The sequence below is a fragment of the Citrus clementina genome, unplaced genomic scaffold (assembly GCF_000493195.1).
Source record: "Citrus clementina cultivar Clemenules unplaced genomic scaffold, Citrus_clementina_v1.0 scaffold_6, whole genome shotgun sequence".
In the NCBI taxonomy this organism is placed as follows: Eukaryota; Viridiplantae; Streptophyta; class Magnoliopsida; order Sapindales; family Rutaceae; genus Citrus; species Citrus x clementina.
In genome coordinates this window covers 4,761,781-4,789,696 of record NW_006262139.1, presented here as the reverse complement: position 1 = coordinate 4,789,696, position 27,916 = coordinate 4,761,781, and the positions used below count along the sequence as shown (strand labels likewise).

The window sequence follows — 27,916 nt, the reverse complement described above, 5'->3', positions numbered from 1 at the left end:
CCCTAATTTGATATCTCTGAATCCATTTTTGGGATCCATTTTCTGTAATTTCTTCTCCATCTTGTATTTTCTTCGTATTTTAATAAATTCCCATTTTGCCCCTAGTTCAATTATGAGTGGCTAATTTTCTTTCAAGCTTGGGTTGAAGGTGAAGTCTCAACATGTGTCATGGGCTTAATTTGGTAAATTTATTTTCTCTTCCCCTCTAGTTTTTGTGGATGTTTTGACTTCTCGTCGACAAATAATAATATTCTTGTCTAGTACCGCCTTGGTTTCACCGGCCTTCTAGTACAAGGTTATTATTATTTGACACGATAAGCCCTTAGCACCATATTGATTAGAGCGTGGTTCATGAGGTGTGGATTCCCCCCTCATGATTTAATTGGCATTAATACGGATTATTTAGCCCATGATGCATGTTGATACGGATCCAAATACCCAAGTACGTCAATTTAATAGATTTTCTCTTCAATTTATTCTCTCCATTGCAATTCCAATTTTAGAATTTATTCTCGCCATTTTAATTTAAGTATTAGCATATTCCAAATCATTTCCACCATAAATCCAACTACCCATTTACAAAATTAATTCTATATATAATTAAAATCCACCTCCTCGTGGGATCGACACTCGTCACTATTAGTCTATACTACAATAGATTCGTGTGCTTGCGAGTACATTAAAATTTGCACAACAGTTTTTGGCGCCGTTGCCCGGGGAGGTAAGTACTTTTAATTCATAGAATTAATTTTTGTGAATAATTTCCTTTATTTGTTTTCTTGTATTTTTTTATTTTTATTAAAAAAAAAGAAAAAAAAGTGAATCTACATTTAAAGGTTAGTATTTTTTTTCTTTTTCTCTTCTTTAAAATTCTGTAATTTCATTTTCAATTTATTTTTCTTTGTAATTTTTTTTTGTTTTTTTATCTTATTAATTTATTTTTAGTTGATTTATTTCACGTATTTGTTTTTGTGTATTTTTATAGTAAAGTTGTAATAGCGCAATAAGGTTAGTATCGTAATTTCTCCCTCTTCTTTATTTTTATTTGTTTTGTTCCCATCTTTATTTTTATTTTATTTGTTTTGCATGCATGGTTGTAGGTCATTATTACCTAATCTTGAACCTATAGACCTTGAATTAGAAAAAACACTTCGCACACAAAAGCACATTAAAAATAAATTTGAAATGGATTTACAAGCACCACAGGAGAGGCCATTTAAAGACTATTTTAGTCCCTTAGCTAATTTGAGCGCATCATGCATAAGATACCCAAATATAGCTGCTAGGAGTTTTGAATTAAAACCCAGTGTGCTAAATTGTCTCCCAACATTTTATGGCCTAGAAAATGAGGATCCATATAATCATCTGAATGATTTTCATGCCATTTGTCAAACTTTTAAATATGAAAATTTTTCAGATGATGATGTTAAACTTAGACTATTCCCATTTTCTTTAAAAGATAGAGCTCGTTCATGGTTAAATACTTTACCTGCTAATAGCATTTCATCATGGGAACAAATGGTAACTAAATTTTTGAATAAATATTTCCCAGTACATAAAACCAATGTTATTCGCAGGGAAATTTCGGAGTTTACCCAGAGAGAGGACGAACAGTTTTTCGAAACGTGGGAGCGATTCAATGGGCTACTCTTGAAGTGTCCAGTTTTTCAACTCACAAGCCCAATCAGTTTCAAGCCTCGAGAAGATGGTGGGACAACTTGCTTCTTCAGTTCAGACCTTGGCAATGACCGTTGAGAAAGGTAAGTTTCAGTGCCTAACCCTAAAGGAGTGCATGAAGCAAGTACCAGTTCACCACAGCAGCATGGAGAGGTCAAAGCAGTCATGACCTTGAGAAAAGGAAAAGAAGTTGACAACAAAGTGGAGATGCCGGTGACAAAAGAAAATCAAATAGTACCTGTGAATGTTGAGGACTCACTACCGGAGGAAAAAGAAGAAACCAACCCACGAGAATATGTTCCTAAAGCTCCATTTCCTCAGAGGTTAGCAAAAGGAAAGAAGGGAAAATCCACAGGTGAGATTCTTGAAATCTTCAAACAGGTAAGTGTTAACATCCCTTTACTTGATGCTAGTAAACAAGTTCCATCTTATGCCAAGTTTCTTAAAGACCTTTGTACTAAAAAGAGAAATATGCATGTTCAAAAGAAGGCATTTTTAAAAGAAAACGTTAGTTCTATACTCCAACATAAAATTCTTTGAAAATGCAAAGACCCAGGCTCCCCCACTATCTCATGTAGTATAGGGAACCACACAATTGAGAATGCTTTGTTGGATTTAGGAGCTAGTGTAAATCTGTTACCTTATTCAGTGTTTGTGAAACTTGGACTTGGAGAATTACACCCAACTCCAGTAGTGTTACAACTTGCAGATCGATCCACAAAAATACCTCGTGGTATTATGGAGGACATGCTTATCCAGGTAGACAAGTTTTATTTTCCTGTTGATTTCATTGTAATTGACACTCAACCAATACAGGATTCAAGGAAGCACATCCCCATTATTCTAGGCCGACCTTTCTTGGCAACTGCGGATGCTCACATTCAATGCAGGACTGGAAATATGCAGTTGTCCTTTGGCAACATGACTATGGAGCTGAACATTTTCAACATTGCCAAACAATCTCACAATGCAGATGATGGAATTATTGATGTGGATTTAATAGAAGCAATAGTTGATAACACTTTTCTTTCAAACCTTAGTGATGATCCTTTACAAACATGTTTAACTCACTTTGGTTTGGATTTTGATATTGACAGATCGGTCGATGAGGTCAACACCCTACTTAACTCAGCACCATCCATGGTCACTAATAAATGGAAGTCAAGAGTTGAACAACTAGCACCATCAGAGAAGAAACTCATCCCATCATCAGAATCACCACCGAAACTCGAGCTCAAACCATTGCCCAACACATTGGAATATGCATTTTTGGGAGAAGAAAGTACTCTGCCGGTAATCATTTCATCATCCCTAAATGACGAACAAAAAGGTAAGTTGTTGGATGTTTTAAAAGAGCACAAAGGAGCATTAAGATAGACCATAGCGGACATAAAAGGTATAAACCCAGTAGAGTGCATGCATTACATTCACCTTGATGAAAATGCTAAATCTACTAGGGAAATGCAACGTCGGTTAAATCCTAATATGAAAGAAGTTGTTAGAACAGAAGTCCTTAAGCTATTAGACGCAGGTATCATTTACCCAATTTCTGATAGTTCATGGGTCAGTCCTGTACAAGTTGTCCCCAAAAAGTCAGGAGTCACAGTAGTTACGAATGCTAATAATGAATTGATAGCCACTAGAGTGACTACAAGATGGCGTGTATGCATTGATTATAGAAAGTTGAATTCTGTCACACGTAAAAACCATTTTCCTTTACCATTTATTGATCAAATGCTTGATAGATTAGCAGGACATGAATTTTATTGCTTTCTAGATGGCTACTCAGGATATAATCAGATTCCCATAGCACCAAAAGATCAAGAGAAAACTACTTTCACTTGCCCTTTTGGCACATTTGCATATAGGAGAATGCCATTTGGATTATGTAATGCACCTGCTACATTTCAACGATGCATGTTGAGCATTTTTTCTGATATGGTTGAACGATTCCTTAAAGTCTTTATGGATGATTTTTCTGTCTTTGGTGACTCATTTGATCAATATTTACATCATCTAACACTAGTTTTGCAGAGATGTATCGAGAGGAATTTGGTCTTAAATTGGGAGAAATGCCATTTTATGGTAAAACAAGGTATTGTTTTCGGTCACATCATTTCGAGCAAAGGTATTGAGGTTGACAAAGCCAAGGTGGATCTCATTTCTAATCTTCCTTCACCCAAAACAGTCAGAGAAGTAAGATCTTTCCTTGGGCATGCTGGTTTTTATAGACGTTTCATTAAAGATTTTAGCAAAGTTTCTAGACCCTTATGCAATCTACTTGCTAAGGATGTACCTTTTGTCTTTGATGATTCATGTCTTGTTGCGTTTGAAAAATTAAAGCATTTGTTGACATCATCACCCATCATTCAGCCGCCGAATTGGAACTTACCATTTGAACTCATGTGTGATGCATCTGATTATGCAGTAGGAGCAGTATTAGGACAAAGAGTTGATCGAATTCCCCACGTTATTTACTATGCTAGTATGACATTGAATGATGTACAGTTGAACTATTCAACTACTGAAAAAGAAATGCTAGCAGTAGTGTTTGCATTAGAAAAATTTCGATCATATCTCATTGGTTGTAAAATAATTATATTCACGGATCATGCTGCTCTTAAATATCTTCTCACAAAGAAATATGCAAAAGTCAGACTAATTCGTTGGGTGTTACTTTTGCAGGAGTTTGACTTGGAATTCAAAGATAAGAAAGGCACAGAGAATGTTGTGGCAGACCACCTCTCTCGTCTCCATTTTGACACAATTACAGAATCATTACCATTGAATGAGTCATTTCCAGATGAACAATTAATGAATGTGGAAGTATTACCTTGGTATGCTGATATAGTTAATTATCTTGTTACAGGTAAACTTCCAGAGCATTGGACCAAGTAAGACAAGGCCAAATTCTTTGCAGAAATAAAGAATTTCTTTTGGGATGACTCGTATTTGTTCAAGTATTGTGCAGACCAAATTGTTAGACGATGCGTCCCAGAAAGTGAAATTCTGAATATCCTTTCATTCTGCCATGAACAAGCTTGTGGAGGCCATTTCAGCGCTAAGAAAACAACGACTAATGTTTTACAATGTGGTTTCTATTGGCCAACTATATTTCGAGATGCTTACACTTTCTGTTCTTCATGTGATAGGTGTCAACGAATGGGGAGCATTACACGAAGGAACATGATGCCACTAAATCCAATTTTAGTGGTTGAGATTTTTGACGTATGGTGTATCGACTTCATGGGACCCTTTCCCCCGTCTTTTGGCCATCAATACATATTGGTTGTTGTTGACTACGTATCGAAATGGGTAGAAGCAATTCCATGTAGGACCAATGATCACAAGGTGGTGATAGCATTTTTGAAAAGCAATATTGTTTCACGCTTTGGATTCCCTCGAGCAATAATCAGTGATGGTGGTGCCCACTTTTGTAACAAAGCATTCAAAGCTCTTTTGACAAAGTATTCAATCACACACAAAGTGGCGACTCCGTATCATCTGCAAACCAGTGGCCAAGTTGAGATCTCCAATCGAGAAATAAAGCACATATTAGAAAAGACGGTGAGGCCAGACAGAAAAGATTGGTCATTAAAACTTAATGATGCCTTATGGGCATATAGAACGGCTTTCAAGACCCCGATTGGGATGTCACCCTACAGGCTAGTGTATGGAAAAGCTTGCCACCTACCTGTGGAACTCGAGCATCGTGCGTATTGGGCCATCAAGAAATTCAATTTTGACATGCAGCAAGCCAGCTCAGAAAGAAGATTACAGCTGGCAGAACTTGAAGAAATTCGCAATGATGCATACGAAAATGCCAAGATTTACAAGCAAAGAATGAAAGTCTTCCATGATAAGCAAATTATGAGAAAATCATTCACTCCAGGTCAAAAAGTGCTTTTATTCAATTCTCGCTTGCACCTATTCCCAGGTAAGTTACGCTCTCGTTGGTCTGGCCCATTTATTGTTCATACTGTTTTTCCACATGGGGCAATTGAAATTAAGGACCCAAAGAACGGTGTCACGTTTAAAGTTAATGGTCAAAGATTAAAGCCATATCTAGAATACCAACCACATGAAGAAGACACCGAAATAAATTTGAGTGACCCACCAAATTTGAATTGATTTTTTTTTCTTTTCGTTGATTTGATTTTTCTTTATTTCTTTTTATTATTATTCTTTTGCATAAGTGTGTTTATTTTACCATTAAGTTTTCTCTTATCATTTTTAATCATGAGTCTCATACTTAGACCGTTCATTCTGAACATTCTTAAACCACTTCAACGTGTCAAAACTCATCTCAAAAGGCAGATTCAATTTTGTAAAACATAACGCATTTGGGCTCTACAACCACCAGAGTTAGTAGCCTATGTTGAGGGTTTAGAACGCCAACTCAAAGACATTGAGAGAAGTGTTTACGACATCCAGTTGGAGCTTGAGGTAAATTCAATAAGAGGACGATTTTTATTTTCTTTGTGTGTTTTAATTTGTTTTTCTATTTGTGTGCTTTAGTTTGTTACCCCGGTGAAGTGGCGGATAACGGTACTCCGTGACAATCAAGTCGGTTACTTCAGTTTCCCATAATAACTGATATTTTGAGGCGAAAGTATGGACAGAAACGAGATTCTAGCGAAGCTTCACAAGCGATTCCCTTCACTTCCTCATAATGCCCTCCTTACAATCTATAAAGCTCGGTCCGAACGCATGCGATTACTCATGAGGAATAACATACCTGCTGACATCCGTTGGTTAATCGAGGCTAAAGTACGGTCGGCAGGTGAGTTACCTCCAAAATTTATTGCATACATGCCTGGTTGTGGTAAAGGAAATTATGCAAGAAAACAACGAGCTCGAAGAATTTCTGTTGCTTGTCATAAGTGTTCCAGAATGAGTTGCAATAAAAACCCATGTTCTTTAGGAATGATGTCTGATAACAGGAAAGATAAGATTCAATTCATTAGGGATGGCTTGAATAAGGAGTCATTGGATGATATCCTTTTGTCTCTTGAAACGCATCCCAGTGGATATGTGCAAGGAGCGATTCTCCAGTTATGGCCATTATTCCAGAAAGAGCATGCACGATATAGTCTCGGGAATCTGACTATAAACGACCCTGTTTGCCAGTTTATAAGAAAACTGGATAGGAAGCCTATCCTCGACCCATAGAGGGCATTCAAGCCGTTTCTGGACGTAAAACCAGAGGAAGATGTGAGCCACAGTCGCAACTACCTGTAAATATCCTTTCACTTTACTGTTATTTTATTTCACTATTGTTTTATTGTGTGCATTATTGTCTTTAAAAAAATTTATTACTGTTTGCTTTTTCCTTATTACTGTTTTCTTTTTCCCTTTTACTGTTTCCTTTTTGACTAGCGAGCCACGTGCTTTACGCGTTATTTGACACTGACATGTTACCTCATACACAACTGTGATCCACTGTCACCAAGATTCTTAAATGTGATTTTTTTTGTCAAGCACTCACAAATTGTTTTTCGAGAAGTATCACAATGACAGCTACTCCAAATAGACAATTCAAGAACATTTGTGTGCTTTCTGGATTTACCTATGGCAAACATAAAGAGTTCGTTGAGGCAGCCATCGATCTTGGTCGAAGTATAGCAGAGAGAAAATTACACTTGGTGTATGGAGGAGGTAACCGAGGGTTATCAAAAATGGTCTCTGAAGCAGCTTTTGTTAGAGGAAGTCAAGTGTTAGGCATCATCCCAAGAGTCCTAACACCGTTGGCCAGTTCGTCTGACTCATCAACTGGAGAAGAGTTAGTTGTCTCAGGTATGCAAGAAAGAATAATTGAAATGCTTAATCATGCTGATGCTTTTATTTTCCTTCCAGGAGATCTTGCAACACTAGAGGCACTTATCACACTAGCATCTTGGGCCCATCTCCACATCTACCAGAAACCCATCGGTTTGTTAAATGTCAATAACTTTTATGATGGCTTTATCGCATTTCTTAACCATGCAATAAAAAACTATTTCATTCCCTCTAATGCGAAAAAACTCTTTATTTGTGCTCACACTGCTAATGTGCTACTTGATATATTACAAGCTTATAGACTGGAGCCAAACCCCTGGACCTTTGTGTTGGAGCGCCCAAATAATGATGGTAACAGTAGCCGCAGTAAGAAGTACAAATTAGATTTAACTCTCCGGTTGTAAATATTGTTTTCTGTGTTGCACCACCCAGGTGATGTCTTCTAAACTCTACTTCTTTCCTTTCAAACATTGAGGACAATGTTTTGTTCTGGTTGGGGGGAGGGAATAATCGACAATTGTGGAATTTTGGTTAAGTTTTTACTAATTTTTTGTTGTAGAAACTAACTGTTGCTAACTTTTTGTGTTGAAGATGGCTGAATATGGAGTGTAGTGACTCTAGAAATGCATCTTCATCGTTTTAAAAAAAATTAAAAAAAACTTTAAAAAAAATTCAGACATTTTCTTTTTCTTTATTATGTGTTTATGTTTATTTTTCTTCTTTTTAATTTCTCCTCTATAAATATACATTTTCCAACTTTTGAGTCGAAGATGGCTGAATATGGCATGTAGTTCCTCTAGAAACGCACCTTCTTAAAAAAAAAAATCATTTTCGTTTTCTATCATTTTACGTGTAACTTTTCTAATTAGTTTTTATGCATCATTTTCACATTTCTACATGCATATTTTCCTTTCATGTTTAGAATAGGTTGGGGGGTAGAATGTTGTTTAAAAAAAAAATGTGTGGTTTGTTTTAATATTGGATGACATGATTAATTTCAAATTTTAGTACTTGTATTATCTTTGGTCTTAAGTGATGTTACATTATGTTTGCTACTCTACATGTTGATGTTGGAGACAAATATGAGTTGCTTGAAGGAATGAACATGTCATAATAAGTACCAAGTGAGTTTTTGAGCCTATCATTTTTCTTGGAGAGTAACCATTTTGCCCATTCTTTATACAGCTTAACAGTTTATTATTGTATACACGATTTCTAGATTTCTTTTGAGTTAACCCTTAAAAAATGGTAAAATAAAAAAAAAAGAAAAAAGAGTGTGTTGCTACATTTGGAGGCCCATCTAACTAGTAGATATGGATGATTATTTAGAGCCCTAAAAGACGATGGAAAGGCCATCTTTGATCCGTTTGAGCCTTTCTAGCCATCCCTTTTATTAAATATCCATAGTTAACCCTTTTGAGCCTTTAAAAAAAAAAATCATTTTCTTTGTCAACTTATCATCTTGACCCATTTGGAGTATTACCCAATGTCTTATAAGTTCCATCACCTATTTATGTTTGAGAAAATGTAAATAATTATTTTGTTCAGTGAAGTTATGCCAAATAAAAGCAAAAAAAAAAAAACAAAACAAAACAAAAGTTGTTGTTTCAAAAGAATAAAAATAACAACAATAGGTGAAATCCACCTCGCATCTTCTTAAAAAAAAAAATCTCTGCATTTTTCTCAAACATACACTTTGTTTTCCTTATTTCCCTTCTTTGTTAACCATGTCCCTAGCCTACGTTACGTCCTAATAAAAGTCCTTCTTGATTTTAGGGAACTATAGTCCGAAGTAGAAGCTAGTTATATGGGCTAAAAAGATGTAGTGATGCATAATTAAAAAAAAAGATAAATAAAGTGGGTTGACTAACATTTTATTTGACTTGAGATCGTATTATTTCTAAGCTGCGGGCATATTTATTTCATCGTGGTGAGAGCATGTGATATCACTTCTTTATTATTTTCTCTCTCAATTACCATTCATTGGAGTGACTATTTTTATTGGGTTTAATTTATTTGTGAGAGTGTCACTACTTCCAGTGAGATTTTGGGGTTTGACATGTCATTCTTGAAAGTAGCTATAACAAAGTCTACTGGGCTAATTCATGTGGATGGTTGATATGGGTGTGATATTTCTTTAGACTGGAGATAATACTTATACTTTTATTTGATTGCTATCATTCATCTGATTGAATAAATACGAGTGTTTCAAAAAAAAATCATTTTGAATTTGAATTTTGTTTTCGCTTTATTTGCTAGGGACTAGCAATAAGCTGGTTGGGGGGTGTGTTGAGTGTTAGAAAATGCATATTTATAAAGGAGAAAACCATCATTTTACATTTTAAGTCTTACTAATAACCCTTACTTTTATGTTTTTAACATTCTTGTGATTTAATTACGTGTGTTTTATTTTAATTAAGTAATTTATGTATTTTAAGGGCATTATAGTCATTTCACAATAAAGGAGAGATCAGACGGCAAAACGGACATCACTTTTGAACTCAGGACGGTCAAAAACCTTAGGAGGAGCATAAAAGGAAAAATGGCACTATTCACATGTACGGTACTATTCACGTGTACGGTACTGTATACGTTACTGTTCACGACACTGTTCACATAGACGGATGATGACGTGGCATTGACCAATGATGTGGCATTGACTGATGAGGTGTCACGATCCTGTTGGACTAAAATTCTTATGTACTGTTGATGGTGACGTGGCAGCATATCAGTGGACGAAAAATCTCGCGTACGGTGCATGCATCACACAAGATTATTTTCAACCAAACTGCGTTACTGTTCATCCGGGTCAAACCGCATTACTGTTCATCCACGTGGTCAAATCGTGGACTGTTGACTGATGAAGTGGCGCAATCCTGAGCGTCCAAACTGTTTTTAATCCGATGGCCATGATTTACTCCATGTATCTATAAAAAGGGGGCCTCTCCCCCCTAATTTGATATCTCTGAATCCATTTTTGGGATCCATTTTCTGTAATTCCTTCTCCATCTTGTATTTTCTTCGTATTTTAATAAATTCTCATTTTGCCCCTAGTTCAATTATGAGTGGCTAATTTTCTTTCAAGCTTGGGTTGAAGGTGAAGTCTCAACATGTGTCATAGGCTTAATTTGGTAAATTTATTTTCTCTTCCCCTCTAGTTTTTGTGGATGTTTTGACTTCTCGTCGACAAATAATAATATTCTTGTCTATTACCGCCTTGGTTTCACCGGCCCTCTAGTACAAGGTTATTATTATTTGGCACGATAAGCCCTTAGCACCATATTGATTAGAGCGTGGTTCATGAGGTGTGGATTCCCCCCTCATGATTTAATTGGCATTAATACGGATTATTTAGCCCATGATGCATGTTGATACGGATCCAGATACCCAAGTACGTCAATTTAATAGATTTTCTCTTCAATTTATTCTCTCCATTGCAATTCCAATTTTAGAATTTATTCTCGCCATTTTAATTTAAGTATTAGCATATTCCAAATCATTTCCACCATAAATCCAACTACCCATTTACAAAATTAATTCTATATATAATTAAAATCCACCTCCTTGTGGGATCGACACTCGTCACCATTAGTCTATACTACAATAGATTCGTGCGCTTGCGAGTACATTAAAATTTGCACAACATAAAGCATATTTCTGATCTAAGCCTTTAAAAAGAATATCTTGATAAGCTTTTGAAAACTTTGGATTTTAATAAAGCCGAAACCTCTAAAGTCCCAATTGTTAAAAAGAATTCTTATGATCTTACTCAGATTTTAGATAAAAAGAAAACAAAGAAGTCAACACCCACTATCCAAGATCTTCAAAAAGAAATCAAAGACATTAAACTTGAAATAAAGGATTTGAAAGAAAAACAAAAAACCTTTTACAAAAACAATTACAAGATACTTCGAATAATGAATCCAATTCTGATAATGGTGATAACAATGATCAAAATTTAGAAAACATTGAATCTATTCCCAATGATTTTCTATTTGTGTTAAAACAAATCACCACAAGAAAGTATTTGATTAAAGTCACTTTAATCTTCTCTGATGATTTTGCAATGGATGCCATTACCCTTTTTTATACTGGCGCCGATTTAAATTGCATTAGAGAAGACATCGTCCCCAAAAGATTTCATGAGAAAACTAAAGAAAGACTTTCTGCCGCCAATAATTCAAAACTTAATGTCAGTTCTAAAGTTGAAGCCTCAATCCATAATGATGGTTTTGAATTTAACACTTCTTTTGTTCTTACAAATGACATACATCATGCCATCATTTTAGGAACTCCTTTTATAAATCTTATAACTCCATATACTGTCAATTACGATAGTATATCCTTCAAAGCAAAAAATAAAAAACTTGTTTTCCCTTTTATTGAAAAACCTAAAACAAGGAATTTGAATATTGTTAAAGCCTGTTCTGTTTATCAAAACAGAATAAATAACCTACTTAAATCAAAACAGTGTGATCTAATGTTTTTACAAAAGGATTTAAACTTACAAAGAATTGAAAACCAATTACAAAGTGATTTCATTAAAAGAAAGATTTCTGATTTTAAAACTCTCATTGAAAAAGAAATTTGTACTGATCTACCTTCTGCTTTTTGGAACAGAAAACAACGCATAGTAGATCTACCTTATGAAACTTCTTTTAATGAAAGACAGATCCCCACTAAAGCACGTCCAATCCAGATGAACATGGAATTGGAACAACATTGCAAAAATGAAATCAAAGATTTAGAGTCAAAAGGACTCATTGTTAAGTCAAGATCTCCATGGTCTTGTGCCGCTTTTTATGTTAATAAAGATTCTGAAATTGAAAGAGGCATTCCTAGATTAGTTATAAACTACAAACCTCTTAATAATGCCCTAAAATGGATTAGGTATCCAATACCTAATAAAAAGGATTTACTTCAAAAACTATGTTCTGCTCTTATTTTTTCAAAATTCGACATGAAATCTGGTTTTTGGCAAATTCAAATTCATCTTAATGACCGTTACAAAACTGCTTTTACTGTTCCATTTGGACAGTATGAGTGGACTGTTATGCCCTTTGGTTTAAAGAATGCACCCTCAGAATTTCAAAGAATTATGAATGATATTTATAATCCTTATGCTGATTTTTGCATTGTTTACATTGACGATGTGTTGATATTTTCAAATTCAATCGATCAACATTTTAAATATTTAAAGACTTTTTATTTTGCCACCAGAAAGGATGGATTGGCAATCTCTAGTTCTAAAGTTTCTTTATTTCAAACGAAAGTCAGATTCCTTGGTCATCATATTTCTAAAGGAACAATCACTCCAATCGAGCGATCCCTTTTGTTTGCAGATAAATTCCCTAATAAAATTCTTGACAAAACCAATTACAAAGATTTCTTGGAAGTTTAAATTATGTTCTTGATTTCTGTCCTAACATTAATAGGATGTCTAAACCCTTGCATGATAGATTAAAGAAAAAACATGTTCCTTGGACAGATGAACATACCAAGGTTGTAAAGCTTATAAAGAATTCTGTAAAAAGCATCCCATGTTTATATCTTGCTAATCCTACATTACCTAAAATTGTTGAAACTGATGCATCTGATTTAGGTTATGGAGGCATATTAAAGCAAAAAGAAAATGATAAAGAACAGATAGTACAATATGTTTCTGCACATTGGAATGATTGCCAGAAAAATTATTCTACTATCAAAAAAGAAATCCTTTCCATTGTTTTATGCATTACAAAATTTCAAAGTGATTTATTAAATCAAAAATTTCTACTTAAAATTGATTGCAAAGCTGCAAAACATGTTTTGGAAAAAGATGTTCAAAATATTGCATCAAAACAAATTTTTGCACGATGGCAAGCCATTTTAAGTGTTTTTTATTTTGATATTAAATATATTAAAGGAGATACAAATTTTGTTCCCGATTTTCTAACTCGGGAATTTTTGCAAAACAGATAATGTCGCCGAAGAAAAACAAAGGTAAAGTTGTTCTCAAAGATACCGGACCTACAAAGAACCCCATAGAATCCCAAACTACTCCCTCTAAAGAAAAAATACTTTCTTCTGCCATGCCCATTAATCCTGGATTGAAATGGTTGGAGAACAACAAGAAACCCAATACAAATCCATCTCCTTTGAGCAACAAGTCAAAGAGTGGATGGAATCCATTACAAGGTCCCCTGAGCTTATGCTTGCCTTATAAGGCATTTCAAAATCTAAAGCCCTTTCTCAGATCCCTGAGGAAGAAAAACCAACTTCTAAAGAAATTACAAAGTCTTCTTCTCAAAGCCAAACTGTTGTTCTTTCCCAGCCAACTCTTTCAAAGAAAACCTCCGATTGGTATGATAAAACTCATTTTCAAAATGTTTTAACTATGGAAGATGGATTTTACCACACTGATCCTTTCCAAGCAATTTCAAAGTTTTTTCCTAAAGGCTAGTTTTTCAAACCATGGGATTTAACAAAACCCCAGCCTTACTATCAAAGTATTTTATATATATATATATATATATATATATATATATATATATATATATATATATATATATATCTTAAATATGATTTAAGATAGAAATTTAGATGTTCCATAAATAGTTTAAGGAAAAAAATAAATTTCATAAATCCTTAATTAAACATTATGTATAATATCAAGCACGTAAAATGACCATTTTGGACATGTTCTGGTTCATATATGATTATGGACTTCTAGACCAATTTTGGATTTAGAATTTTGGGCTTTTATTGGACCTAATATGGATTAAGAGAAAGCATTAGAACATGTCACAAAAGAAGCCCACATTTAACCATTTGATTTGATCAAAATGAGATTAATTAATTAAAGACAAAATTAATTAATTTAGCTATTTATTTATTTGATTAAATAAATTATTGAAGTGATAAGATCACATTCAATAAATAATAGCTTAGTTGGTGGGTCTAGCACATGATAATGTTTGGTGCCATTATTGAAGATAATGATGGCTTTATTTGGTGGAATGAATCATCATGAACTAGCATTCATGTTTCTTCATTATCTCTCTCATTTCTAAACGAAATTTCGTGATTCCAAATCCTATGAACTCCTAGAACATTTCTAAGTGTGGACTAACTAGAGGCATCACAATTGGGGTGTTTTAAGGATCTCAAATCGTGGCAAAACAGAAGCTGTTCGTGCAGAGGTTTATTTTCTGGACAGTGTTCGTAACTTGCTGTTTTCAGTCATTTTCTCCTACTTCACAAAGTCATTTTTGAAACTACAAGTGAAGTAATTAAACTTCAATCTTTCCTCTTGATTTTCATTTTTGAATGAAGCCTATCCGAGGTTTCTAGAGCTTCCGCCATCCGTTTTAATTTTATTGCACAAAAATTGCGTTTTTAGGAACCTCATGGACAAATGTTGTCCTTCAGTTACTTGGGCTGACAATGATGTCAAGGCATCTACGTTATGGACTCCTGCTGTTCCTCTTGCTGCAGCTTGTCTGGTTGATGGGCACTAATAGTTATTGTTGGCTATCCTCTCCAAAATTTCATAAGCCTCATCGTAAGACTTAGATAACAAGGCCCCATTTGCTGAAGCGTCCACCATCAATCCAGTGCTTTGGTTGAGACCATTATAGAAAGTTTCCAACTGTATGCAACAAGGAATACCATGATGAGGAAATCTTCTAAGTAACTTCTTAAATCTTTCTCATGCATCATACAAGCTCTCATCTTCAAGTTGATGGAAAAATGTAATCTCATTCCTCAATTTTGCATTCTTGGTTGGCGGGAAGTATTTCATCAAAAATTTATCAGCCAAGTCATTCGATGTAGTGATAGAATCTGGTGGTAGAGAATTCAACCATGCTCTTGCTCGATCGCTCAAAGAAAATGGGAAAAGTCTGAGTCTCAATGCTTCCTGCGATGCTCCAACAATCTTAAAAGCATCACTCACTTCCAAAAATAGCTTAAGATGTAGATGAGGATCTTCTGATGGCAGTCCATTAAATTATCCCACTGTTTGTAGCATCTGAAACATCACTGGTTTGAGCTCAAAATTGTCAGCTTGAACGTCTGGTCTAACTATTCCCGGATGTATGGATTGAGGAGTCAACACTACGTAGTCTCGAATGGCTCTATCTCTATCACTCGCCATGTGAATAATGTTGTTGTTCCCTGGTTGCCTTTGAACACAATGTCCATTCAGACCTTCATGTACATTGACTGGTTGTATCCCCTCTCTACGATTCAAGTTTCTCAAACCTTGCAAATCATCAATTGCTACAGCAGCTTGTAATTCCCGATGCTCTCTTCTCAATCTCCTTGCAATTCTTTCAATTTCTGGATCAAACTGGAAGTCAACAGATTTATATTTGCGCATGCAAGGGTTGCTAGATCATCTATGTCAACAAAATAAACAAATTAAAATAAAATAAAATATTAGCACCGTTAAAACTAATTTCACAAATCATAATGAACAATCAATCCCCGGCAACGGCGCCAAAAACTTGTTGGTGTATAAATACTAATGCTATTGGTGTCAATATACAAGTGTACACAACAAGTAATAAAGTAATGAGTATTCAAGATCGTCTCCACAGGGATTGATGTTATCAGATTTGCTACAACAATCTTAACAGTGCAGATTTTGTGCTAAAATAAAATAAACAATTAATGAAACTAATGTACTAATTAAAATAAAAACGCAATAAATAAAATGCAACAAAGTAAACTATCATGTCAAGCTCAAGGATAAAACTAATGGGAATATATAGTAGTTGAGTAAAACTCTCCTAATAGTCTTGACTATTTTCTAATGGTTGGCTCGGTTGCTGCAGTATTTGCTACAGCACTAGGCAGAATCCTTATGTATCCTCAACCGTCGCATGTTGGATATCTTATATCTATATGCAACCTAACAGTGATCAGTTGTTATGCCAACATAAGATATAGCATTTCATGCTTAGGTTCTATTTACCCTACAAGGTGAATCCCTATGTCCAGTTCATTACTAATTTTAGATTAAGCATGGCCCTTTTGGAATAAGTTAAACTCAATCCAGGAAACTCAATCTAAAACCAAGTATTGCTCTTATATGTTCCACTAAGACAGGTCCTTTTGCGGCTCTCTCCTAACTTGTATCATTAAATGGGTGATCAATCAAAATAATGAATAAAAATAAATACTATCAAAACAAACTGCTACAGCAAACATTCAGCAACACATATATTCAGTCAATAAACCATCAAGATTGTTTATCACTCAACCACAAATAAATTTAGTTCATGGTTTGCAAAAGAAAAATAAAGAACAAAGTTTCAGCCATGAAACACATCCCCATGAATAAATAGAAAACACTAAAACAAGAGAAGAATAAGAAGGATTGAGCTCCCAATTGATTTATGCAAATTCTCTTGTGCAGCCCTTAATCTCTCTCTTCAATCTTGTTTTTCTTTTGTTTCTTTGTGTTTTTCTCCTTGGGTGATGACTCTCCTTATTCCTTATGATGTGTGCTTATTTTATAGTTGAAAATTAGGGTAAACGGAAGCCTAGGGGTGCGCATAAGTCAGATTAGGAAATTGTAGATCGCAATTCTGCAGTTATCCTGCGCAGAATTTTCTATGTTGTTGTTCCAGGATTGCTACAGCAACGACTACAGCAATATTGCTACAGTAACAGCTACAACAACTGTATTGTTCCAGATTTGTTTCAATTTTTTTGTAGTTAGGTTCTTCCTCATTTTTGCAAGCCTATTACATCAACATTCCTTCCATGAATTATAAGCTTCTGAAAACCTACAATCATGCACACAATTTGAGCACAAATTACTTTAAATTGAGCAAAACTTATTAAGATTGACTAAAATGATTATTTATAAAAAAAATGTAACAAAAATGCAATAGAAACACATAATTTACTCTCTAAGTAGTATTGATTTAAGTCTAAAAGTGCCATGATAACTGTTGAGTGTTAGAAAATGAATATTTATAAAGGAGAAAACCGTCATTTTACATTTCAAGTCTTCCTAACAACCCTTACTTTTATGTATTTAACCTTCTTGTGATTTAATTACATGTGTTTTATTTTAATTAAGTATTTTATGTATTTTAGGGGCATTATAGTCATTTCACAATAAAGGAGAGATCAGACGGCAAAACGGACATCACTTTTGAACTCAGGACGGTCGAAAACCTTAGAAGGAGCATAAAAGGAAAAATGGCACTATTCATATGTACGGTACTATTCGCGTGTACGGTACTAACTACGTTACTGTTCACAACACTGTTCACATAGACGGATCAATGACGTGGCATTGACCGATGATGTGGCATTGACTGATGAGGTGTCACGATCCTGTTGGGCTAAAATTCTTATGTATTGTTGATGGTGACGTGGCAGCATATCAGTGGATGAAAATCTCGCGAACGGTACATGCATCACACAAGATTATTTTCAACCAAACAGCGTTACTGTTCATCCGAGTCAAACCGCGTTACTGTTCATCCGAGTCAAACCGCGTTACTGTTCATCCGAGTCAAACAGTGTTACTGTTCATCCACGTGGTCAAACCGTGGACTGTTGACTGATGACGTGGCGCAATCCTGAGCGTCCAAACTGTTTTTAATCCGATGGCCATAATTTACTCCATGTATCTATAAAAAAAGGGCCGCCCCCCCCTAATTTGATATCTCTGAATCCATTTTTGGACTCCATTTTCTGTAATTCCTTCTCCATCTTGTATTTTCTTCTTATTTTAATAAATTCCCATTTTGCCCCTAGTTCAATTATGAGTGGCTAATTTTCTTTCAAGCTTGGGTTGAAGGTGAAGTCTCAACATGTGTCATGGGCTTAATTTGGTAAATTTATTTTCTCTTCCCCTCTAGTTTTTGTGGATGTTTTGACTTCTCGTCGACAAATAATAATATTCTTGTCTAGTACCGCCTTGGTTTCACCGGCCCTCTAGTACAAGGTTATTATTATTTGGCACGATAAGCCCTTAGCACCATATTGATTAGAGCGTGGTTCATGAGGTGTGGATTCCCCATCATGATTTAATTGGCATTAATACGGATTATTTAGCCCATGATGCATGTTGATACGGATCCAGATACCCAAGTACGTCAATTTAATAGATTTTCTCTTCAATTTATTCTCTCCATTGCAATTCCAATTTTAGAATTTATTCTCGCCATTTTAATTTAAGTATTAGCATATTCCAAATCATTTCCACCATAAATCCAACTACCCATTTACAAAATTAATTCTATATATAATTAAAATCCACCTCCTCGTGGGATCGACACTCGTCACCATTAGTCTATACTACAATAGATTCGTGCGCTTGCGAGTACATTAAAATTTACACAACAAGTTTTTGGCGCCGTTGCCGGGGAGGTAAGTAATTTTAATTCATAAAATTAATTTTTTTTTAATAATTTCTTTTATTTCTTTTATTCTATTTTTTTTAATTAAAAAAAAAGAAAAAAAAGTGAATCTACATTTAAAGGTTAGTATTTCTTTCTTTTTCTCTTCTTTAAAAATCTGTGATTTAATTTTCAATTTATTTTTCTTTGCAATTTTTTTTTATTTAATTAATTTAATTTTTAGTTAATTTATTTGACGTATTTATTTTTGTGTATTTTTATAGAAAGGTTGTAATAGCGCAATAAGGTTAGTATCATAATTTCTCCCTTTTCTTTATTTTTATTTGTTTTATTCCCGTCTTTATTTTTATTTTATTTGTTTTGCATGCATGGTCGTAGGTCATTATTACCTAATCTTGAACCTATAGACCTTGAATTAGAAAAAACACTTCGCACACAAAAGCACATTAAAAATAAATTTGGAATGGATTTACAAGCACCACAAGAGAGGTCATTTAAGGACTATTTTAGTCCCTTAGCTAATTTGAGCACATCATGCATAAGATACCCAAATGTAGCTGCTAGAAGTTTTGAACTAAAACCTAGTGTGCTAAATTGTCTCCCCACATTCTATGGCTTAGAAAATGAGGACCCATATAATCATCTGAATGATTTTCATGCCATTTGTCAAACTTTTAAATATGAAAAATTTTCAGACGATGATGTTAAACTCATATTATTCCCATTTTCTTTAAAGGATAGAGCTCGTTCATGGCTTAATACATTGCTTGCCAATAGCATTGCATCATGGGAACAAATGGTAACTAAATTTTTGAATAAATATTTCCCAGTGCATAAAACCAATGCTATTCGCAGGGAAATTTCAGAGTTTACACAGAGAGAAGACGAGCAATTTTTCGAAACATGGGAGTGATTCAATGGGCTACTCTTGAAGTGTCCACATCATGGGTACGAGAAATGGCACCAATGCCAATACTTTTTGGAGGGATTACTACCAAATGTGCAAGAATGGCTAATGGCAACAAGTGGAGGAGAGCTAATGTCAAAAAGTGCATCAGAGATTTGGGAATTTTTCCAGCGACAAGCAGATAATTCCCAACAACAGAGTCGATCACTCAGGAATACTAGAAGAATTAAGGGAGTAAATGAGGTTCAAATTGGCGAGTCAACTTCGGGAGTCAAAGAAGTCAAGGAGATGGTTGAAGGTCTTGCTCGACAAATAGCATCGTTATCGACTGCTAAATCAACAGAATCACATGACCATGACTCATACTCAGATCAAGCCAATGCCATAGGTTTAATAAGAAAACCATCGAATTACAACCCATACTCCAACACATATAATCCTGGATGGAGAGACCACCCCAATTTTTCATGGTCTCAAGGATTCCAACAAAATAGACCAGCAGCTCCAGCTCCACCAATGCAACCAATTCCGCAAATTCCTCAAGCATCTCAGCCACCATTTAGACCATACAATCAGAACCAGAACCAAAACTACACTCAGCCCAGACCATGGGAGGATGCATTTCAGAATTTCAAGAATGTTACTCACTCCACGATTGAGCAACAGAACCGCACCATTGATGGACTACGAAATGAGTTAAGAGCAGGCTTCAATTCACAAGCCCAATCAGTTTCAAGCCTTGAGAAGATAGTGGGACAACTTGCTTCTTCAGTTCAGACCTTGGCAATGACCGTTGAGAAAGGTAAATTTCCAAGTCAACCAATGCCTAACCCTAAAGGAGTGCATGAAGCAAGTACCAGTTCACTACAGCAGCATGGAGAAGTCAAAGCAGTAATGACCTTGCGAAAAGGAAAAGAAGTCGACAACAAAGTGGAGATGCCGGTGACAAAAAAAAATCAAATTGTACCTATGAATGTTGAGGAATCATCACCGGAGGAGAAAGAAGAAACCAACCCACGAGAATACGTTCCGAAAGCTCCATTTCCTCAGAGGTTAGCGAAAGGAAAAAAGGGAAAATCCACAGGTGAGATTCTTGAAATCTTCAAATAGGTAAGTGTTAACATTCCTTTGCTTGATGCTATAAAACAAGTTCCATCTTATGCTAAGTTTCTTAAAGACTTTTGTACTAAAAAAAGAAATATGCATGTTCAAAAGAAGGCATTTTTAACAGAAAATGTTAGTTCTATCCTCCAACATAAAATTCCTTTAAAATGCAAAGACCCAGGCTCCCCCACTATCTCATGTAGTATAGGGAACCACACAATTGAGAATGCTTTGTTGGATTTAGGAGCTAGTGTAAATCTTTTGCCTTACTCTGTATTCGTGAAACTTGGACTGGGAGAATTACACCCAACTCCAGTGGTGTTACAGCTTGCAGATCGGTCCACGAAAATACCTCGTGGTATTGTGGAGGACGTGCTTATCCAGGTAGACAATTTTTATTTTCCTGTTGATTTCATTGTAATTGACACTCAACCAATACAGGATTCAAGGAAGCACATCCTCATTATTCTAGGCCGACCTTTCTTGGCAACTGCGGATGCTCACATTCAATGCAGGACCAGAAATATGCAGTTGTCCTTCGGCAACATGACTATGGAGCTTAACATCTTCAACATTGCCAAACAACCTCACAGTGCAGATGATGGAATTGTTGATGTGGATTTAATTGAAGCATTAGTTGATGATACTTTTGTTTCAAACCTTAGTGATGATCCTTTACAAACATGTTTAACTCACTTTGGTTTGGATTTTGATATTGACAGATCGGTCGATGAGGTCAACGCCCTGCTTGACTCAGCACCATCCATGGACACTAATAAATGGAAGTCAAGAGTTGAACAACTAGCACCATCAGAGAAGAAACTCATCCCATCATCAGAATCACCACCGAAACTCGAGCTCAAACCATTACCCAACACTCTGGAATATGCATTTTTGGGAGAAAAAAGTACTCTGCCGGTAATCATCTCATCATCCCTCAATGACAAACAAAAAGGTAAGTTGTTGGATGTTTTAAAAGAGCATAAAGGGGCATTAGGATGGACCATAGCAGACATCAAAGGTATAAACCCAGTAGACTGCATGCATTACATTCACCTTGATGAAAATGCTAAATCTACTAGGAAAATGCTAAATCTACTAGGGAAATGCAACGTCGGTTAAATCCTAATATGAAAGAAGTTGTTAGAACAGAAGTCCTTAAGCTATTAGATGCTGGTATCATTTACCCAATTTCTGATATTTCATGGGTCAGTCCTCTACAAGTCGTCCCCAAAAAGTCAGGAGTCACAATAGTTACCAATGTTGATAATGAATTGATACCCACTAGAGTGACTACAGGATGGCGTGTATGCATTGATTATAGAAAGTTGAATTCTGTCACACGTAAAGACCATTTTCCTTTACCATTTATTGATCAAATGCTTGATAGATTAGCAGGACATGAATTTTATTACTTTCTAGATGGCTACTCAGGATATAATCAGATTCCCATAGCACCAAAAGATCAAGAGAAAACTACTTTCACTTGCCCTTTTGGCACATTTGCATATAGGAGAATGCCATTTGGTTTATGTAATGCACCTGCTACATTTCAACGATGCATGTTGAGCATTTTTTCTGATATGGTTGAACGATTCCTTGAAGTCTTTATGGATGATTTTTCTGTCTTTGGTGATTCGTTTGATTAATGTTTACATCATCTAACACTAGTTCTGCAGAGATGTATCGAGAAGAATTTGGTCTTAAATTGGGAGAAATGTCATTTTATGATAAAACAAGGTATTGTTCTCGGTCACATCATTTCGAGCAAAGGTATTGAGGTTGACAAAGCCAAGGTGGATCTCATTTATAATCTTCCTCCACCCAAAACAGTCAGAGAAGTAAGATCTTTCCTTGGGCATGCTGGTTTCTATAGACGTTTCATTAAAGATTTTAGCAAAGTTTCTAGACCCTTATGCAATTTACTTGCTAAGGATGTACCTTTTATCTTTAATGATTCATGTCTTATGGCGTTTGAAAAATTAAAACAGTTGTTGACATCATCACCCATCATTCAGGCCCCGAACTGGAGCTTACCATTTGAACTCAATGTGATGCATCTGATTATGCAGTAGGAGCAATATTAGGACAAAGAGTTGATCGAATTCCCCATGTTATTTATTATGCTAGTATGACATTGAATGATGCACAGTTGAACTATTCAACTACTGAAAAAGAAATGCTAGCAGTAGTGTTTGCATTGGAAAAATTTCGATCTTATCTCATTGGTTGTAAAATAATCGTGTTCACAGATCATGCTGCTCTTAAATATCTTCTCACAAAGAAAGATGTAAATGCTAGACTAATTCGTTGGGTGTTACTTTTGCAGGAATTTGACTTGGAATTCAAATATAAGAAAGGGACAGAAAATGTTGTGGCGGACCATCTCTCTCGTCTCCATTTTGACACAATTATAGAACCATTACCATTAAATGAGTCATTTTCAGATGAACAATTAATGAGTGTGGAAGTATTACCTTGGTATGCTGATATAGTTGATTATCTTGTTACAGGTAAACTTCCAGAGCATTGGACCAAGCAAGACAAGGCTAAATTCTTTGCAGAAATAAAGAATTTCTTTTGGGATGACCCGTATTTGTTCAAGTATTGTGCAGAGCAAATTGTTAGACGATGTGTCCCAGAAAGTGAAATTTAGAATATTCTTTCATTCTGCCATGAACAAGCTTGTAGAGGCCATTTCAGTGCTAAGAAAATAGCAACTAAAGTTTTACAATGTGGTTTATATTGACCAACTATATTTCGAGACGCTTACACTTTCTGTTCTTCATGTGATAGGTGTCAACGAATGGGGAGCATTACGCGAAGGAATATGATGCCACTAAATCCAATTTTAGTGGTTAAGATTTTTGATGTATGGGGTATCGACTTCATGGGACTCTTTCCCCCGTCTTTTGGCTATCAATACATATTGGTTGCTGTTGACTACGTATCAAAATGGGTAGAAGCAATTCCATGTAGGACCAATGATCACAAGGTGGTGATAGGATTTTTGAAAAGCAACATTGTGTCGCGCTTTGGATTCCCTCGAGCAATAATCAGTGATGGTGGTGCCCACTTTTGTAACAAAGCATTCAAAGCTCTTTTGACAAAGTATTCAATCACACACAAAGTGGCGACTCCGTATCATCCGCAAACCAGTGGCCAAGTTGAGATATCCAATCGAGAAATAAAGCACATATTAGAAAAAACGGTGAGGCCGGACAGAAAAGATTGGTCATTAAGACTTGAGGATGCCTTATGGGCATATAGAACGGCTTTCAAGACCCCGATTGGGATGTCACCCTACAGGCTAGTATATGGAAAAGCTTGCCACCTACCTGTGGAACTCGAGCATCGTGCATATTGGGCCATCAAGAAATTCAATTTTGACATGCAGCAAGCCAGCTCAGAAAGAAGATTACAGCTGGCAGAACTTGAAGAAATTCGCAATGATGCATACGAAAATGCCAAGATTTACAAGCAACGAATGAAAGTCTTCCATGATAAGCAAATTATGAGAAAATCGTTCACTCCAGGACAGAAAGTGCTTTTATTCAATTCTCGCTTGCACCTATTCCCAGGTAAGTTACGCTCTCGTTGGTCTGGTCCCTTTATTGTACATACTGTTTTTCCACATGGGGCAATTGAAATTAAGGACCCAAAGAACGGTGTCACGTTTAAAGTTAATGGTCAAAGATTAAAGCCATATCTAGAATACCAATCACATGGAGAAAACACCGAAATAAATTTGAGTGACCCACCAAATTTGAATTGATTTTTTTTCTTTTCGTTGATTTGATTTTTCTTTCGTTCTTTTTATTATTATTCTCTTGCTAATTGAAATTGTTTTTGCATAAGTGTATTTATTTTACCATTAAGTTTTCTTTTATCGTTTTTAACCATGAGTACCTTACTTAGACCGTTCCTCCTGAACATTCTTAAACCACTTCAACGTGTCAAAACTCATCTCAACAGGCAGATTCAATTTTGTAAAACACATCGCATTTGGGCTCTACAACCACTAGAGTTAGTAGCCTATGTTGAGGGTTTAGAAAGCCAACTCAGAGACATTGAGAGAAGTGTCTACGACATCCAGTTGGAGCTTGAGGTAAATTCAATAAGAGGACGATTTTAATTTTCTTTGTGTGTTTTAATTTGTTTTTCTGTTTGTGTGCTTTAGTTTGTTACCCCGGTGAAGTGGCGGATAACGGTACTCCGTGACAATCAAGTCGGTTACTTCAGTTTCCCATAATAACTGATATTCTGAGGCGAAGGTATGGACAGAAACGAGATTCTAGCGAAGCTTCACAAGCGATTCCCTTCACTTCCTCAGAATGCCCTCCTTACGATCTATAAAGCTCGGTCCGAACGCATGCGATTATTCATGAGGAATAACATACCTGCTGACATCCGTTGGTTAATCGAGGCTAAAGTACGATCGGCAGGTGAGTTACCTCCAAAATTTATTGCATACATGCCTGGTTGTGGTAAAGGAAATTATGCAAGAAAACGACGAGCTCGAAGAATTTCTGTTGCTTGTCATAAGTGTGCCAGAATGAGTTGCAATAAAAACCCATGTTCTTTAGGAATGATGTCTGATAACAGGGAAGATAAGATTCAATTCATTAGGGATGGCTTGAATAAGGAGTCATTGGATGATATCCTTTTGTCTCTTGAAACGCATCCCAGTGGATATGTGCAAGGAGCGATTCTCCAGTTATGGCCATTATTCCAGAAAGAGCATGCACGATATAGTCTCGGGAATCTGACTATAAACGACCCTGTTTGTCAGTTTATAAGAAAACTGGATAGGAAGCCTATCCTCGACCCATAGAGGGCGTTCAAGCCATTTTTGGACGTAAAACCAGAGGAAGATGTGAGCCACAGTCGCAACTACCTGTAAATATCCTTTTACTTTATTGTTATTTTATTTCACTATTGTCTTATTGTTTGCATTATTGTCTTTAATAATTTTATTACTGTTTGCTTTTTCCTTTTTACTGTTTTCTTTTTGACTTGCGAGCCACGTGCTTTACGCGTTATTTGACACTGACATATTACCTCATACACAACCATGACCCACTATCACCGAGACTCTTAAATGTGATTTCTTTTTTGTCAAGCACTCACAAATTGTTTTTGAGAAGTATCACAATGTCAGCTACTCCCAATAGACAATTCAAGAACATTTGTGTACTTTCTGGATTTACATATGGCAAACATAAAGAGTTCGTTGAGGCAGCCATAGATCTTGGTCGAAGCATAGCAGCGAGAAAATTACACTTGGTGTATGGAGGAGGTAACCGAGGGTTATCAAAAATGGTCTCTGAAGCAGCTTTTGTCAAAGGAAGTCAAGTGTTAGGCATCATCCCAAGAGTCCTAAAACCGTTGGGCAGTTCGTCTGACTCATCAATTGGAGAAGAGTTAGTTGTCTCAGGTATACAAGAAAGAATAACTGAAATGCTTAATCATGCTGATGCTTTTATTTTCCTTCCAGGAGATCTTGCAACACTAGAGGCACTTATCACACTAGCATCTTGGGCCCATCTCCACATCCACCAGAAACCCATCGGTTTGTTAAATGTCAATAACTTTTATGATGGCTTTATCGCATTTCTTAACCATGCAATAAAAAACTATTTCATTCCTGCTAATGTGAAAAAACTCTTTATTTGTGCTCACACTGCTAATGAGCTACTTGATCTGTTACAAGCTTATAGACCGGAGCCAGACCCCTGGACCTTTGTGTTGGAGCGTCCAAATAATGATGGTAACAGTAGCATCATTATTATTTTATTATTTTTCTGTTTGTGTGCTTTAGCTTAACAGTTTATTATTTTATATACGATCTTTAGATTTCTTTTGAGTTAACCCTTAAAAAAAAAATGTGTGTTGCTACATTGGGAGGCCCATCTAACTAGTAGATATGGATGATTATTTAGAGCCCTAAAAGACGATGGAAAGGCCATCTTTGTCCCGTTTGAGCCTTTTTAGCCATCCCTTTTGTGATATATCCATAGTTAACCCTTTTGAGCCTTTAAAAAAAAAAAAAAAACCTTTTCTTTGTCAACTTATCATCTTGACCCACTCCAATTTGGAGTATTACCCGATGTCTTATAAGGTCTATCACCTATTTATGTTTGAGAAAAATGTAAATAATTATTTTGTTCAGTGAAGTTGTGCCAAATAAAAGCAAAAAAAAAAGAGAAAAAAAAAACAAAACAAAAGTTGTTGTTTCAAAAGAATAAAAATAACAATAATAGGTGAAATCCACCTTGCAACTTCCAAAAAAAAAAATTCTCTGCATTTTTCTCAAACATACACTTTGTTTTCCTTATTTTCCTTCTTTGTTAACCATGTCCCTAGCCTACGTTACGTCCTAATAAAAGTCCTTCTTGATTTTAGGGAACTATAGTCCGAAGTAGAAGCTAGTTATATGGGCTAAAAAAGATGTAGTGATGCATAATTAAAAAGAAAAAAAGATAAATAAAGTGGGTTGACTAACATTTTATTTGACTTGAGATTGTATTATTTCTAAGCTGAGGGCATATTTATTTCATCTTGGTGAGAGCATGTGATATCACTTCTTTATTATTTTCTCTCTCAATTACCATTAATTGGAGTGACTATTTTTATTGGGTTTAATTTATTTGTGAGAGTGTCACTACTTCCAGTGAGATTTTGGGGTTTGACATGTCATTCTTGAAAGTAGCTATAACAAAATCTACTGGGCTAATTCATGTGGATGGTTGATGTGGGTGTGATGTTGCTTTAGACTGGAGATAATGCTTATACTTTTATTTGATTGCTATCATTAATTTGATTGAATAAATACGAGTGTTTCAAAAAAAAAAATCATTTTGAATTTGAATTTTGTTATCGCTTTATTTGCTAGGGACTAGCAATAAGCTGGTTGGGGGGTGTGTTGAGTGTTAGAAAATGCATATTTATAAAGGAGAAAACCGTCATTTTACATTTCAAGTCTTACTAACAACCCTTACTTTTATGTATTTAACCTTCTTGTGATTTAATTACATGTGTTTTATTTTAATTAAGTATTTTATGTATTTTAGGAGCATTATAG

General features: G+C 35.5%; 2 non-coding genes across 2 annotated transcripts; one reads left to right on the top strand and one right to left on the bottom strand.

Annotated features, from left to right (window-relative positions):
* Window positions 1–15,101: 15,101 nt before the first annotated feature.
* LOC112097543 lies at window positions 15,102–15,208 on the top strand. The gene has a single exon (XR_002905074.1). It is a non-coding gene; the product is annotated as a small nucleolar RNA R71 (small nucleolar RNA).
* A 4,460-nt stretch (window positions 15,209–19,668) lies between these two features.
* Window positions 19,669–19,772, bottom strand: LOC112097472. Its single transcript, XR_002905004.1, has one exon. It is a non-coding gene; the product is annotated as a small nucleolar RNA R71 (small nucleolar RNA).
* Window positions 19,773–27,916: the final 8,144 nt, after the last annotated feature.